A 16,962-nucleotide genomic window follows, 5' to 3' on the forward strand; every position below is an offset into this window, starting at 1 on the left:
TGTGGTAAGGTGAGACTGGAAATGAGCCCCAGGAGATGCTGCGGCTGGAGGGAGGAGGGGGTCATAGCATGCACGTGGCGCGGACCTCACGGCTTCCGGGCACTGTGGTAAGGGAAGACTGGGAGTGACTGGTTAGCTCCCAGGAGACGCTGCGGCTGGAGGGAAGAGTGGGCCAGAGCCTGCAAGCAGCTCGGATTTCTGCAGCACTACCCGCTGGCTAAAGTGTGTGAAGGAGCTGGGCGCACCTCGCTGCGGGTGGCAGTGCTGCAGCTAGCGGTGGGGTTGCTGGGGCTGGAGATAACAGAGGCAGTACGGAACCTGCACAGCGGCAGGTGCTTCACTAAACTGCAGCTAAGAAGCGTGGAGTGTGCCAGAAAGTGACGCTCCTCCGCACCAAAGAGACCATGCTGAGTATGCCGATGTGGGGGGTCAAGCACACAGTGAGCCGGTGCCCGTCTGTCTGTATGACATACCCCTCACACACCCCCATACCTCCCAAATGTCCCGATTTTCGCGGGACAGTCCCATTTTTTGGGGTCTGTCCCGCTGTCCCACCCGCGGGTCGCAGTGTCCCGCGGTGGTGGGGGGGATGGGGGGGGGGTCAGTTGGAAAGCTCCTGTACTCGCTGTTCTGCTTAGCAGTGCAGCGGTGAATAGTGGAGACAGAGGGAGAGGGGGCATCAGGGGGTACGGATTAAGGGGGGGTCCCAGCAGCAGAGCCGGATTAAGGGGGGGGGGGCACGGGGTACGTACCGTTGGCCCCACAGTTTTAGGGGGCCCCCTGGCTCGAGTAGCTCTGTTCCAGCTCAGAAGCTCCCCCGTCCTGCCAGCAACAGCAGCATTGTGCTACAGTCAGCACACGCTGCTGCGTATTGGCAGGTCTGTGGTGTTGCAGGGAGGCAGCAGTCTCCCTGCTTTCTTCTCCCTGTGCGGGTGTGTAGGGGGAGCGACCACCTCCTCTGGATTTAGCCCTAGCTGAGGGGCCAAAATCCCATCAAAAAAATAAAAATAAAAATCGAAATTTGCATAAGGGGGCGTGGCCGCCCGGAAGCGATTAGGCCACGCCCCCAACCCACAGCAGGCACAGCAATGAGATAGGGCTCCCCTGTCACAAGTGCCCTGTGCCCCCCGGACTCATAATCAGCCCCTGGGAGCATGCCAGCAGCTCACAGAGCGCTGGGCATGCTCCCTCACTGACGAAAACGGGGCCCTCCCGTGAAGCCACGCCCCCTTTTCGCCAAGTGTATTTCCCTCCTTCTGCCTGGAGAAAGCTCCTGCGTTAAGATGGGAGGTATGCACCCCTGCCTGTGCCATGCCCAATGCCCATGCTATCTGCTTCTGCTCCTAGTCTCCTGTAGATTTGGCCAGATCTCTGTGACTCATTTGACTAACTCCGCCCAGTGTTGTAACTCCGCCCAGCGTTAGCAAATGAATCACAAGGTCACAGAATAGGGCTATTATATAGGAGATATCATTTAAAATGTGCTGGCCTTGCTGATGGAAATCAGGAGACTGCACTGACACAGGCGAGGACCAATATAGAATGTCTGGCTAGTTGCATATAGAGCCACTAAGGAATGGTCATACTGTACTGGCAGATTCACATTCACCAGGCTCTAGAAAGACTTTACCATACAATTCTGAGTAGGGATCACAGCAAAAAAAAAAAAAAAAGAAAAGAAAAAGAAAGAGCCAGTAACTTTGAACCTGGACAAATCCATGTTGCACTGCAGGTAGAGCAGATGTAACATGTGCAGAGAGATTTAGATTTGGGAAGAGGCGTGTCCAGCTTTTGTGGGCTACTTGCAAAATCAGCCAGTATTTACCTTGCCTGAGAAAGAAAGAAAGAAAGAAAGAAAGAAAGAGATAATAGAAGCTTTTGCACCCCTTGTATTGTCCTGGTGCACAGTGGCTTGCTTATTTTGCTTTACTCCCAAGTCAGAATAAGCCTCAAAGTATGGGTATGATTTTTTTAATACTGGAAATATGTGTGTACATGCGGTGGTATATGGCAAAGTAGTATACACGCCAGAGGAATGTTTCTGACCTAACAAGCAGGCCAATGTCTTAGCCAGTAGTGTGGTTTATTGAGAATTGCAGGTACACCCATTATCACTGTGTTTGCACTGGTTACGTTATGAAGTAGAGCTTGTAGCAGGGTGGGGTTGCAGTATCCCCTCCCCCCACCCAACACAGTGACTGTAAACAAGATGCGAGTAGCGTGCACGATGCACGCTACTCGCAGTAATGCAGGTAAAACTGGCAAATATCTTGGAGCTAAGGGATAGACGTTGGTATCCCACTATGTCACTCTACACAGGAACAAGATGGCACTGCCCAAGCGCATCTAACTCCGTGGCCATCTTGGTTAGAAAATGAAGCATCCCTGGAGGAACTATATCGGAGTCTGTGCAGTAGCGTTCTCGCATTCTATCAATACCAACATGTATTTCAGGGCTCATTTGTGCTGGAACATACAGGAAAGAACACAAATTTTGCCTACAGGGGATTATTCTGAGTTGGAGATTGGGCAACAGTGGGATGCATAGGTCCATATACATCTTACACTCACAATTCACAGAATTGTGACTGAGGTAGATCTGAATGTAGATCCATGATATACAGCAGTCAGAAGGCTTATCTTTTGAAAGTGCTAGAATGCTGATTCAATGAGATGCTGTGACCGGACTGTCCCGTACGACAGCCCTCACCGCTTCACGCCCCGTCCCCAGTCACAGAATGGAGATTTAGGTCACAGCGGACCTGGCCACATAGGGGATTCCTGCTTACCATCAGTAACCGCCTGTTACTGACTCCACCCACTGCGCAGTGGGCAGGTACTACACTGCCACCACCAAACTCCTAACCTGCCGTGGCATCTGGAACCACAGTTCTGCTCTGTATGCGTCGACACGCCATCTTATCACACCTGTGTGGTGCTGACGAATCCCCACTAGTCGCTTGACTAGGCCTCTGCTGGTAGCTGGCGGAAGGCGGAGCTTGGAGATGCTGGGTACTCCCTGGACAGCCAGAAAATGGAGCTAGGTTTGACCTAGCTCTGTAGGTCACAAGATGAAGCGGTCGTCTTGAGGCAGATGATTTTTTTTGCTCAAATAGCCTTCAAAAAGACTCTTCCCTATTGCTAGGGGCAACAGCAATACAGCAAGATGTTACAGCAGAAAGTAGTTGGTATAATACAACTCTGGAGCTCACAGACCTCCTCTTTTTATACAGTAAAACCACACCGCATCTCAGGGGGTAGTTCCCCCCTGAGTCCTTTCCATCCAATCAGGATATCTTACAAAATATAAATAAATTATATTTTAAAAGGATATAAGTGCATGACGCAATTTCCTCCTTCCAGTCACACACAACGTTTGGTGCCATTTAAACTCTATTCCTTACCACCTGGGAGTTTACACTTTGCCATTGATACATTTATCACATAGCTTCAAAATACGGTTTGTATTTGATTTTCCAAACAAATGTTCCTCATCCTTTTCCTGTCACACACAAAGTTCTTGTAATTTAAACATAAATCTGCATCCTACATAATGCAGCCTAGGAAATCTTAGATCAAACTGTTGTTAAATGAAACCCACTAGTTTGCATTCAGAAAACACAATCTGATTAACATGTTCCTGTCTCATTCACATCTCCATGCAAACCCAGTTTTTGGGATTACAACAGGAAAGGCTGAAAAAACAAACAGTCTACTTCCCAAACCTTAGTTTGTATTTCAAAGAAAATGTTTGGCCCCCAAAAGGCATGCTAATTGACACTTACTTGTACATAGCAAGTCTGGAGCTAGGGCAATTACAATATGACTTGCTATGTACAAGGTGCTGAAGAACAATTATCAAAGCCCTTTAGAATCAAAATAACTCATACTGTACTTTTCTCAAAAGTGCCCTGTCCATGCAGTTCTATAACCGTGCAGTTCATAATTCTCCAACTACGCACAGTGGGGCAATATAACATATTAAGACACATTATTAAACATACATTTAGTCATGGTGCCTAGAGCCAAGTGTTCCTTTTTTAAAATGGCACCTAGTGCCCATTGTCCATTTAAAATGGCGTCTGACAGCTGGGGGTTAACCCCTTCAGTGCCGCCACTGCCATTATCCATGTGGAGGGGGGTCTCAGGTCACAGATGCGATAATGAGGGTCGGCAGCCCTAGCTCGCAGCTTCTCATTGGCTCCTAGAGCTGCTAGAGCCTAATTCATAAGTGTGGCTGCTCTATTGTATTTGTCTATCTGCATTGTTTAATTGATATTTCCATTTCCACTGTAGGGAATAGAGGATCCCATTTGATTTTTAAAGGAGAAAACAACAGATGTCTGCATTTAATTACATTTGTGGTTTTTTATGTATGTAATTATGTTGTAATCTGTAAATGTATTATTAGCTGTCAATACAATATTCTCTCCTGTGTATAACATTTCATTACATTATTGCATCAGATACAGATAGGGACATGCTGACTTTGCATTTACTACTAACACTCAAGTCTCATCTCTGTGCTATCTGTACACTGGGGGTCATTCCGAGTTGATCGCTCGCTAGCAACTTTTTGCTGTGCTGCGATCAGATAGTCGCCGCCTATGGGGGAGTGTATTTTCGCTTTGCAAGTGTGTGAACGCTTTTGCAGCCGAGCTGGACAAAAAGTTTGTTGCAGTTTCTGAGTAGCTCTGGACTTACTCGGCCGCTGTGATCACTTCAGACTTTTTGGTCCCGGAATTGGCGTCAGACACATGCCCTGCATACGCTTTGACATGCCTGTGTTTTTCCAAACACTCCCAGAAAATGGTCAGTTGTCACCCACAAACGCCATCTTCCTGTCAATCACCTTGCGAACGGCTGTGCAAATGGATTCTTCGTTAAATCCATTGCCCAGCACCGATCCTCTTTGTACTCATACGACGCGCCTGTGCATTGCGGGGCATACGCATGCGCAGTTTTGCCGAGATTTAACCTGATCGCAGCGCTGCAAAAAGTTGCCAGCGAGCAATCAACTCGGAATGACCCCCACTAGTCATACAGTAATGTGGGGGTAATTCAGAGTTGATCGCAGCAGCAAATTTCTTAGCAGTTGGGCAAAACCATGTGCACTGCAGGGGGGGCAGATATAACATGTGCAGAGAGAGTTAGATTTGCAAAAGCATCTCACAATGGCAATCACCCACCCCACAAATGGTCCAGACGTTCCTGCGTTGACCGGACCTCGCCCCCCAAACGCCGCCACAACACCCCTAAAACACAGATGCAACATCCCCTCCCAACCCGTGAAGTGCGGCTTCTGCACGTGCGCACACTGCACAGGGCATCAGCATGCAAATGCTGCCGAGCATTCCATGCTGAATTAGGCCCATAGTCTGTATGACAGGGGGAACTCACTCATGACATCAAGGTTAAAGGTGAATAACTTCCTTGTTAATGTTTTGCTAATTATTTCCTTAATAGATAAATCACAAATAGTAGACTTGTATTACATAATTTGACTTGCGTTTGTCAGGAACGGTTTCCAGATCATCCCAAGATTTTACCTTTATTCCTTCAACCTCTTTTCCTTCGGCAATAATTCTATTGTCTACGGTTTGTGAGTCATATTTATTGGGTGTGGATTTCTCACCTTCTTACATGATTATATCATAATTGAAATCACCATAGGGAGAGTAATCTACTGAGGGCGTGATTCACTTATCCAGATTCAACTAAATACTAGCAGGCATATTTATCAATATTATTTTTACTAAAACTATGCGAAAATAGATGCTTTTCACATTACTTATAGTACCACTGGAATGTACTAATGGGCAATTGGAAGAGAATTTGCAAAATTATCCTCCAAGCCCTTAATAATGCATTTATAAGTAGATCACATTTCTCATACTTGTAATGGGAAATGTGATCTGCTTAAATTTAGTACCCTTCAATTGTTAAAAAATACTGGAGGGAGACTTGTGATAATATCCCCATCTTCAGATGGCATTATGCAGGCTTCCTTCCGGTTCTACTGCTACTGCTCTGACAGGCTAAGCAGAGCCAATGCCTGTGATCAGTCTTATGTGTCTGAACAAACCACATCACTGGAGAAAATAAATAGTTGTTATATATTTAAAAAAAAAACTGCTGCACCAAGTATCGGTGTCCGGTGGGCTTCTTCTCCATGATCTGGTCAGCTGATCTGTGCCTGTGAACTGAGATGCACCAATCAGATGACCAGAGTCACAAAGCAGGAGCACAACGATCAGATGACCGGATTACAGTGTCGCTCACTGGAACACCGGAGGCAAGTGTTAGCTTAGTGGGAAGATGGGGCTCATGTGAATTTACAGTCTTTTGCAAAAAATACCCTGATAAGTGCTGGGAGAGGTTTCATTGGGAGAGAGTTTTCTTGCAACCTCTGTCCCTGTACAGTATGTGACATTTAAAACATCCTTGCTATGTAGTCAAATATCACAATGCGAACTTGGATGCATTTATCACATCTCATCCACATCTGAGATGCAGATTGTGATAAATATGCCCCTATGTAATGTACATTCTCAGTAGATATGTAGCCAATTATGAAGAGGCATGGGGAAGTTCCTACTGGTGCCACCACTGTGAGTCAGTGTCTTAAAGTCATTTTAATAATTAAAATATAAAAATAGATGGCTTGCCACCTTGCCCAGATTGCTCCTGTGGTCCCCTTTGCCCCACAAAAACACAGACTTGGGACCTGGAGGCAAACACTTCCCTTGCCACTTGCCTCATAAAATGATAAAAACACAGAACATGTATGGCTTAGATAAGAGAAGAGACAGATATGATATGAACATTCCAATGTATTGTATAACCCCTTATCACTGGGGGTTCCAACGAGGCAGTTACTGTACTTGATGAACCAAACCTGCTTCTTCTTAGTTTTTATTAGTGTCTACACCCAATAAAGAGACTATCACATGCTGTTAAAGGGTCAAATAAAAAGTGGTGATTTTATTATACTGGATCTCTTTCACAGGTCCTACAGGTTTACATTTATTAGTCCAACAAAACCATCAACTAGAAAGAATAACACTACTATATATATTAAAGAACCCACTCATACTAGTGTGTAGGCATCTCTAGTGGCTTATTGCTTCACCATTGCTATAATGGGTTCCTATAACGACGTATGTTAATCTACCTTTCCTAATTCATCTCCTAAGATTAGGTCCTCTTTACTTCCACTACGGTCGCTCTACACCCCCTAATCTAACTGATCCCAAACAACCTACTACTCTCTGCTGGTTTTCTAACACTTGTAATTCAAATCTAAAATAGTGGTAACAGAATATAGTGGTGGTACCCATACACATAAGTCAATAATAGTGTACTATGGGAACAATTTGCAGCCTACACTTGTGGGTTTAGTGACCACGATCACGTTGGTGCACATAAATATAGCAGTGACTCTGTGTTCCGGAACTGTTCCGATACTATTAGGATACTCTCTAAAGTAGGAATTAGAGATAAATAACAGGATTGGACCTTAGATCTGTGCAAATTTAAGATCCAGCATTTTATGTGTACAATAATGGGTTTAGGAGACATTGGCAGCAATGTGTAAATGAAGCCGATATTCTTCTTAGCTGGGTGTCTACTGACAATCCAACAGTAAAACAGTTTCTATTTCAGGGACCACGTTTATATTGTACTTTATAGTACAGTATATATTCTTGAAGGGTGTTCACTGAACCAGCTGCCTAAAGTCTCTGGCAGCTCTGTTAAAACATAGGGGCTCCTGAAAATACTATATATAGCTAATTAGTCAGCTGCTGTCAAATGTATTTTAGGGGGCTGCCAAGAACTAGCCTCCTCCAGTGTATCACTACAGAGTTAGCCTAGGTGCTGTGTAAGTGAGGATGGGTGGTGTGGTATCTGACTGTACAGCGCTCCCATGGTATCCTTCTGGAGATCTGTACAGCACTGGCTCTACTGGACAGCTCCTTCCACCTCCCATATACACCCCCTACATACACAAAGGACAAACTAAAGGAACATGTATATCTTTCCTGGTATCACATTCTATGGACAAAAGGTGCCAGCTTTTAAAAAACATTGTGGTTAATGGTGTAGTAATACCAGATAGGCTGCAGCCACACCGCTGACTAGAGGAATGATTTCAGTTGTATTTGAGATTTGCTCTATAGTTGAAGAAGAACAAATTTCCTTTGATGAATAGCAGCCAAGGGCAAGTGTATTAGTGTGAGTTGGCTGTGCTAGGACGATGCATTGAGAGGGCATATTTTAACTTCTAAAAACTCATAGTAAGACATATGGGTATAAGCATGGGTCAACCTAAAACACAACTTTTGCTGCATCAAAATGAGTTCATTTTATGTACAATAAAGTTTCTTTAGTGTCTCATAATATTTATTTTGTAACACTACATATCAGCCACACACACCAATGGCACAGTGCCCCCCAGTGGTCAATTAACAATTAATATACTGTAATGACATTTAAAAAAAAAAGTAGAATAATGCCCCTTTACACCCTTTACAGGGGGATGCACTTATAATATTAAGATTAACATGAATATCTTCTTTATTTTTCCTTAATTGATGACCTGCATATATTACATAATGTATGTGTTACTTATGTTTTTTTCAGGAACAGTTTCAAGATTATCTCAAGATCTCCTGTTGTTTTGGCTTCTTCCTTTAACCTCTGTTCTTTGCAATATTTACATTGTCTATGTAAGTCAAACTCATAGGGAGTGGCATTCCCACCCATTCCCACCCTCTTATGCAATTCTAGGATTCCTAAATGAAATCAGCTCAGGGGACAATACACTACAGAAGACACCTATACAAATGCCACCAAGTGCTACATTATATGCCCAAAAGTGTGTGCACACCCAAATATCACCCTATGTGCTTCATGACCTTCTTATTCCAAAACTACGACCATTAATGTGGAGATGGTCCACATTTTGTGTTATAGCAGTAACCGACTGCCGGATGTGTGAATTCTGTAGGGCTAATTTGTTTTTAACAATGACAACAACAAAGACACTGACCAGACACACAACAGTGAAGCAATTTAGGACCACTTTATGTGGTATTCTTTATGTCAGATATGGTTTAAGACGCTTGGGTATTTGTTGCAAGGATTTTAAACCAACTACCAATATGCTTCAGCGCTTCAACTCAGGAATGTATAACATGGAAGCTTCTATAGACGATGGAGACAGCTCAGATGAATTTGCTTATATCCATTTTACATAAAACCTTTGAAATTCAGTGTGCCATGTACTTTACCTCGCAGTATGCCATCTGCAATGCACTTTACTTCACACAGTGTGCCATGCACTTTACCTCACACAGTGGGGGTCATTCCGAGTTGTTCGCTCGCTAGCTGCTTTTAGCAGCATTGCACACGCTAGGCCGCCGCCCTCTGGGAGTGTATCTTCGCTTAGCAGAATTGCGAATGAAAGATTAGCAGAATTGCGAATAAATAATTCTTAGCAGTTTCTGAGTAGCTCGAGACTTACTCCTACACTGCGATCAGCTCAGCCCGTTTCGTTCCTGGTTTGACGTCACAAACACGCCCTGCGTTCGGCCAGTCACTCCCCCGTTTCTTCAGACACTCCTGCGTTTAATCCTGGCACGCCTGTGTTTTTCCGCACACTCCCAGAAAATGGTCAGTTTCCGCCCAGAAACACCCACTTCCTGTCAATCACACTCTGATCACTTCAACAATGAAAATTCTTCGTTCGGACGTGAGTAAATCTTCTAAGTTTTGTGCTAAATTACTTAGCGCACTGCGTACCATGCGCATGCGCATTTTTGCCTTAATCGCTCCGTTGCGAAAATCGGCAACGAGCGAACAACTCGGAATGACCCCCAGTGTGCTATCTGCAATGCACTATACTTCACACAGTGTGCCATGCACTTTACCTCACATAGTATGCCATCTGCAAAGCACTTTACCTCTCAGTAATTCCTTTGTTATTTATTAAATTGAGTAACTATTTAATATTTATATATGCATTTATTATTTTGAATTGTCTTAATAATCTTTTGTTTTGTTACCTTGATTTGGCCTCTTTATTTATGTAATAGAAGTACAAAGTTGGATGTTGTAAGATTATTTGTTTTATCTTTCCATCGAATAAATATTTCACAGTGAATACAAATGACCACAGATACAGTATATACAGTTGGCAATTTTCACTTGAGATTTTTCTTTAGAGGAAACATGAAAGTATAGTATCTTAAATTCACAACTCTAACTATAATATTTATAAAAATTCCAGTATTCTTTAAAAGCCAGCTTTGATCTGATAAATATCATTGTAAAGACCTTAAAGGCAGATTATATAAATAATTATATGTATTTTAATAAGACAAACAATAATGTTTGTTTTTATATATAAAAAAAAAAAAAAAACTTGAGTTGGGCTTTTTTTTGGGCTTTTTAGGATTGGTTTGGGCTTGTTTTGGGCTTATTTTTAAGTCATCGGTTGCTTGTTTTTCATTTCAGAGTTGGCAACACCGGAGGTCCGGGAGCTGTGGCCTGCCCCCGGAGACTGGCGTGTCTGCAGTGCCAGCTCCTACATGGAGACAGGAGCCGGGTTGCTGCTCCTAATGTTACGATGCAGCACCCGGCTCCTTTCACTGAGCAGGAGCCAGCACTTTGGTGTCACCCCTCAGCGGATGACACCTGGGTGCGGGCCGCACTCCCCGCACCCACCCTGTGACGCTACTGCCTTAATCCACTATTTAATGTCATATATGTAGGTTAAGAAGGTCTCATATGCAGGGCCGTAACTAGGTGTGTGGCAATGGTGCCTTATCCACAGCACGAAAGCACTGAGGGCGCACCATCTGGCAGCACAGCCGCATGACCGCTATCTATAGTAACTCACTGCCTCCTGCCACCTCACACCAGCCGTCGCTGCAGCAAGGTAGCGCCGCTGCCGGCTCTCCCGGCTCCCTGCATTCTAAAACTCTGGCGCTGTACGCAGGGACTGAGTTCAGGCAGGACAACTGAGCGTTGGCTCAGGTTTACAATAATATGTGGTGCAGCAGCCTGCGGCTCAGTCATTGGCTGGGCGTGCAGGTGAGTAGTACAAGGAGGATGGCTTGTGGAGCCAGCTAGCACCCAGCAGAGGTGTTTTACAGAGTGGAGGAGACATAGAGAAAGGAACTCTCATTTAGCAGTCCCAGAACAATGGTACACTGACACCTGGCGGTCCCAGAGCAATGGCACACTGACACTGAGCATTCCCAGAACAATGGCACACTGACATCTAGCGGTCCCAGAGCAATGGGACATTGACATTTGTAGAGCCCAGGGCAATGGCACACTGACACTCAGTGATCCCAGAACAATGGCACACTGACACCTAGAGGTCCCACAAAAATGGCACACTGGTACCTAGGGGTCCAGAGCAATGGCACACTGACAACTAGCAGTCCCCGAACAATGGCGCAGTGACACCTAGTGCTCCAGAACAATGGCACACTGACACCTGGTGGTCCAGAGCAATGGCGCACTTACACCTAATGGTTCAGTGCAATGGCACACTTACACCTAGTGCTCCAGAACAATGGCACACTGACACCTGGTGGTCCAGAGCAATGGCACACTGACACCTAGTGGTCCAGAGCAATGGCGCACTTACACCTAATGGTTCAGTGCAATGGCACACCGACACCTAGTGGTCCAGAGTAATGGCACACTGACACCTAGTGGTCCAGAGCAATGGCACACTACCACCTAGTGGTCCAAAGCAATGGCACACTTACACCTAGTGGTTCAGAGCAATGGCACACTTACACCTAGTGACCAGAACTGTGGCACACTTACACCTAGTGGCCAGAACAGTGGCACACTTACATCTAGTAGCCAGAGCAATGGCACACTGAAACCTAATGGTCCAGAGCAATGGCACACTGACACCTAGCAGTCCAGAGCAATGTCACACTGACACCTAGCAGTCCAGAACAATGAGGGAGTAGGTTATACCTGCATGGCCAGCCTGGCCCCCACTGGATCCCCCAGACAAACCTGGGGCAGGGTACATAGGACATGCCCAACTCGCCTCTCTGCACCCACACTATATAATTTTTTTTTAATATGGATAGATAGTGTACACTCCAGAATCTGCTCCAATAACCTAAAGGCAATGATGAATCAAAAATACCATAAACCAGGCACAAATTACAATGTTTTTAAAGTCTTTTTTTTTTTTTTTACAACTTTTCTTTTTTGATTATTGGTTTATGTTAAGTTGTTAAGACATAAATGTGATGTAATGCCTACAATATGATGTCAGTTTGTTGTATAACAAGATGTATTGCTCAGTGTAAATTAATTATGGAATGAAATGATAAATCTGTAGCAATATAAGGAAAAAGAGTGAGGAGTACATATGCAAATACACAGCACTGTATATTGTCACTATCGGATGAAAGTTATAATTACAGCATGCAATATGCGATGTCTGCAATGGATACCTGGCTGCAAGGTAAAATGTTAGTATGAGCTTATTGTTCTATAGATGAGAGCAGAACATGTGGGTTGGAGAGTCAATTTGGGCTATCACTGACACCTGGTGATCCGACAACAATGGCACAGTGACACTCAGTGGTCCCAGAACAATGGCACACTGACCCCTAGTGGTCCAAGAACAATGGCACCCGGACACCTAGTGGTACCACTGCAGTGGCAGCCTGACACTGAGTGGTCACCCAGCAATGGCACACTGACATCTAGTCAGTGCTGAAAGTGAGGTGGTACGGAATACCATTAAGAAATATGGTGGTGGTGCGCAGTACCACCAGCCCACCGCCAGGGCCGCGGGGTGCAGGATCTCTGTCGGCAATGAGCTAGAAACCCCTGACAATGAGCTGCAACACCTGGCAACGAGCAAGAAACCCCTGGCAATGAGCATGTAGGGCAGTAAGTCCTACTATAGACATTATGTGTGAAAGCGACACTGTAGGGGGCATTATGTGTGTAAGTTACACTAGTGGGGCATTATGCATGTAAGCAGCACAGGAGGGGGCAGTGTGTGTGTAAGCAGCACTGCAGGGAGCATTATGTGTGTAAGCGGCACTGCAGGAGCATTATACATGTAAGCGGCACTGCAGGGAGCATTATGCGTGTAAGCGGCACTGCAGGAGCATTATGCATGTAAGCGGCACTACAGGGGGGATTATGCCTGTAAGCAGCACTAAAATGCCATGGTGGGATGCCAAATGTACAATTACGCCACTGCATGGATAGTGTTACCCAGAAGTGCTGGGAACACCAGGAGAAGATGCATCTTTTGCCATGAAACCCCTGGCTGCAAGTAAATAAAAGCCTTACTGTGGGGCATAATTTAATTGAAAGGGGCATTTTTGTGTGTTGGACATAAAATTGTGTCAGCGGCATAACTGTGTGTGGCATAATATGTAATAGGTGATACAGTGTGTGGTATAATATGTAATAGGCATTACGGTGTGTGGTATAATGTGTAATGGGCATCAGAGCCGGCCTTAGGCATAGACAAACTAGGCAAATGCCTAGGGCATTTGGTATGCTTAGGGGCACCAGCAGCTTCTGCTGATTAAAATGATATGCGGCATGCCTATATTCTGTGTGTGACTGCGACTGTATCTGCATATGAAATGCTACATTGCGTGTATTACTGGAAATCACTGTAATATAGCATTTCGTATGCAGATACAGCCGCAGTCTCACACAGAATATAGGCATGCTGCATATCATTCTAATCAGCAGAAGCTGTTTGTGCACCCTAGCCACATAGTAATGCACATAAGATGCATTTTCATAAACAAAAGACGCCCGACGTTAGCAGAGCTGCCAGCTGACTCATGCCAGGCATCTACTGCAGAACTTGTGGTGGTGCTAGGGGGCACCAGCCAAAATCTTGCCTAGGGCATCATATTGGTTAGGGTCGGCTCTGATGGGCATTACGGTGTCTAGCATAATGTGTAATGGTCATTACGGTGTGTGGCATAATGTGGCCATGCCCCTTTTGTCATGTAGCCACTCCCCTAGTTTTGTGTGACTACGCCCCCTCATGACAAGTGACCACACCCAATTTTACTATCAGTACCACTAAGAAAAAGTTTCTACTTGCACCACTGCAAATAGTGGTCCCAGAACAATGGCACATTGACACTTAGCGATCATAGAGCAATGGCACACTGACAGCTAGCCATCCCAGAGCAGTGGCACATTGAATCTTAGTGGTCTCACAACAATGACACACTGACACCTGGTGATCCCAGATTAATGACACACTGATTATTGGCAGTCCCAAAACAATGGCACACTGACACTTCAATTGAACAAAACATTTGCCATTGGCTTTATTCTTACCTGGGCCTCATCCACTAAACAAACCCCACCACCTTTTCATACAATAACGACTCGGACAACTGAATTGCGATTTAAGGAGGTCACAGACAAATGTATTGATCGAATTAGAATTGGTACTCTAAGAGTGGGTAGCGAGAAAGCAGTGCGTGCCCTCGGCTACGGCCTCATTCCTAAGTTTGACCTAAACAACCAATGCTGCAGGACCGTAACTCCCGCCCTTGCACAATTTAGCTGAGCGGTATCACTTCCCACCATACTGGCATAGCAACGGGCCATACTTTAGATGATGACCGGGTCAGCGCATGAAGCAACGTCAAAATCGCCGCTTATCTGGGGGAAGTGCCGGCAGCGCATGAAGCCACGACAAAATCGCCGCTTATCTGGGGGAAGTGCCGGCCAACCGTTGTTATGCTACTACAGACCGCCGACTAGCACTGCTTGCCGGCAATGCCTGGTTCACAGAACCAAGGCCCGCCACCCGCTGCAATCCCATGCTACCTACTGACCGCTCTTAGCGATGTCCTCTATGAATATTGCTAGACCAGCCTGCCAGGTGCACTCCATCCTGTCTGAACATCCCTTCCTCCCCGAACCTTAATGCCGGATGCTCGGCAATCATGTCGCCTTCCCTCGTCATAAACCGAGCTACGGCCCTGTTCACTTTCCTTCTAACTCTCTCTAAGCCCGCCCATCCTTGTGCCCTTGGAACTATTTTTGACCTCGTGATCACTGTCATAGGCCACCGCCCTTTTATCCACTGCATATCTGCTTGTATTTCCCTGGTTAGCTCGATTCTTTTGTCTTTCCCTAGATCGTTGCCCCCTAGGTGTATGACTACCCTATCTGGTATACCTTTTGATTCAACGTTTTTCGTATCAGTTCCTGAAAACCGTTCCACCTGATTCCTATCCACTCCACCTTATGTGCATTGTTTGAGTTCTAGTTGGCGCCGCGGATGGCTGCCTCGGTGCTGCTCTGCCAAGCAGTCTTTGTTTTTAGTCTTACATGTATAATATGTCTAATATGTTGAGTCTATTGTACAGTTGCAATGTGCAGTATGAACTCATACGTGTAATGTTTGTAATGTATGCTATGTTTTTCCCCCTTCTTATGCTATGTATTCCCCCTTCATGTTGCTGCTTGGCGATGCATTGTACCACAAAGAATTCCTAGTGTACGTGAGTACACCTGGCCAATAAAGCTGATTCTGATTCGCTCCCCACCCCTGCACTATCTTCTCCGCTGCCCGATGTCTACTAGCCCAATAAATGTAAGAGTGGCCGATGATGCACACCCGCAAGGCCTTTGCTGGTCCTCCTGAAATGAAGAATTCCACATGCTTGTTACCTATTTTTTTAACAGCAAGCTCCGCAACGCATTGTAACACTAGAGGGTGAACTTTCAGGCGACCCATATGAAGGTGAAAACCACAAAACCTCTTTTGTTTGAGGACACAATTGGAAAGTCCTTCATTCCCCCAATGCGGTGGGCATTGGGTTTCAGGAAAGCCACCACGCATGCCCCCTACTCTTGCTTTTTGGCTCGCAGATAACCTTGTATGCTCCCAACTTCCACCGGCCTAAGCTTTTTATCGTGTTTGCTGATGACCCCTCGGCTGCTGCGCAGGTTGCTGCTCCTATTCTAAAAGAACCATATTCTGCGCTAGGTAACTGCAAAGCGCTAAGACCTTTCTTGAAAACGCTCTGGAACTGGAATTTGGTCAGCGGTGACCCGTTGCGATGCACTAGCCACTGGGGCCACTGTCCTTGTGGGCTCCTTTGCTCGTAAATGCTTGCTAGCGCCGCTGCGCACAGAGCTTCATCTTACTGCCTCTCCACTGTTACCCATCGCCCATGGCCCAACTGATCTGTCTTTGACCTGTGTATTTTGCAAAGAACCCTATCTTTTTGCACAGCGACGTTACCTGCAAGGAGGCCCGAATCTTTTGAACTCTTGGCGCTTGACACTAGTTACTCTACCCTGAACGCGCCAAAGAATGCGAAGGAGAAAGCAAGCCCTGTTTCGTACTCGTCTAACGCAATCCGCTCGACCACCCCAATTAAAGCCTTAAGCAGGGAACGGCCAATGGGACTCCGAGCGTCACCCGGTGATGCTTGCTCCCTCGCCCAACCCTTTAGCGCTTTTGATAACAAGGGCTTTGTGGGGTCTTCAGCCTCTTCCAGCTTTGAGAAGTATGCTATTCCTGCTAATGCCTTGGACATGGCCGCTTTGGAACGGCCTTTGCTATACCACTGCCAGACATATTCTAGCAATTCCTCAGCGCATGTTCTTACCAGCTCCTCCCTTGCCTATACGGAATGCCTGGCAATCACTGTAAGCTGCTTCGTATTTTGTCATCGTTCGTGGTGCTATGGCCCCTCGCGCTAACCTCGCTAGGCCGGCCTGATAATCTGCCAGATATAATCGAGTCACTGTAAGCCTTCCACGCAGGCGTCGGGCGCGAGCGCTCTAAATGTATCCCATTGAAACCTTGATAGCGCGTCTGCGATCTTGTTTTCCACCCCGGGTACGTGGCACGCTGTGAATTCAATATTCCTCTGTAAGCAGCGCAGCACTAGATGTCTTAAA

This window comes from Pseudophryne corroboree, chromosome 2 (assembly GCF_028390025.1).
Source record: "Pseudophryne corroboree isolate aPseCor3 chromosome 2, aPseCor3.hap2, whole genome shotgun sequence".
Classification (NCBI taxonomy): domain Eukaryota; kingdom Metazoa; phylum Chordata; class Amphibia; order Anura; family Myobatrachidae; genus Pseudophryne; species Pseudophryne corroboree.